The 1,247-nt window shown below is 40.0% G+C and overlaps 1 non-coding gene across 1 annotated transcript; it reads left to right on the forward strand.

The window, feature by feature from the left end:
* The first annotated feature begins 702 nt into the window (after positions 1 to 702).
* Positions 703 to 809, forward strand: LOC128289459 (small nucleolar RNA R71). The gene has a single exon (XR_008279108.1). It is a non-coding gene; the product is annotated as a small nucleolar RNA R71 (small nucleolar RNA).
* Positions 810 to 1,247: the final 438 nt, after the last annotated feature.

A 1,247-nucleotide genomic window follows, 5' to 3' on the forward strand; every position in this document is an offset into this window, starting at 1 on the left:
TTACTTGGCAAGCTACCTTGTGGTCATTCAGAGATTAGTTTGGAAAGCTGGCCTATCTGAGTTTTGAGCCCTTGGATCGACGCTTGTTGATTTTTAAGTGCTGTCTCGGTGTTCTAGAAATGGGTTTCTGACACCGAGATAAATTTAGACAGCATCTCTTCAAGGTTCAGTTTCTTATCCTATTGATAGGGTGGTTGTTGAAAACCCAGAAGATGTTGTGGTCTTTGATTTCCTTGACTGCCCCACGACAAATTGGGATGGTTCCTCCAACCTGCATTATAAGTGTTACTATATGGGTTATTTTCGGATCTAGAGTTATTGTTACCCGTATATTGGAGTTGTTCCTCCTCGATGCTAGGGCTAAAGGGTTGATACTCTGTGCATGCTCCTCCTCCATTCGTCTCGCACCTCATTACTGGATGTACCTGAGTAGAACTAAGTAAACCATCAATCTTTTTATTTAGAAGTTCTACCTGGTTTGACAACATAATAACCGAATCGACGTTATAAACGCCTGCTGTTTTAGTTGGCTTAGTCCTCATGACTTGCCACTGATAGTTACTCAGTGACATCTCTTCAATAAATTCGTAAGCCCCTTCAGGTGTTTTGTTGTTGATGGTTCCCCCGGCTGCTGCATCAATCATTTGCCTTATCGAGGGGTTCACACCATTTTAGAATGTTTGAACTTGCAACCATAGAGGTAGTCCATGGTGAGGACACCTTCGCAGTAGGTCCTTGTGTCTCTCTCATGCATCGTAAAGAGTTTCTAAGTCCATCTGCACAAACGAAGAGATATCATTCCTTAATTTGGCTATTTTAGCTGGTGGAAAATATTTTAATAAAACATTTTCGGTCATTTGTTCCCAAGTAGTAATTGACCCTCGTGGTAATGAGTTCAACCACTGTTTAGCTTTGTTCCTCAATGAAAAAGGGAATAATCGAAGATGAATGACATCGCCAGAAATGCCATTAATTTTAAATGTATCGTAAAATTCCAGGAAATTTGCCAAGCAAGTGTTTGGATCCTCATCCTACAAACCATCGAACTGAACAACTTGCTATATCATTTGAATAGTATTAGGTTTTAGTTCAAAATTATTTGCAGCAATAGCAGGCCTAACTATACTTAACTCAGTTCCTGTTAAAGTAGGTTTAGCACAATCATACATAGTACAAGGAGCAGGATTAATTTGCTAGTTCAACGGGTATCGTAGGAGGTAGTTGATTGTCTTGGTTTTCAGCCATCT

The sequence above is a fragment of the Gossypium arboreum genome, chromosome 2 (assembly GCF_025698485.1).
Source record: "Gossypium arboreum isolate Shixiya-1 chromosome 2, ASM2569848v2, whole genome shotgun sequence".
Classification (NCBI taxonomy): Eukaryota; Viridiplantae; Streptophyta; class Magnoliopsida; order Malvales; family Malvaceae; genus Gossypium; species Gossypium arboreum.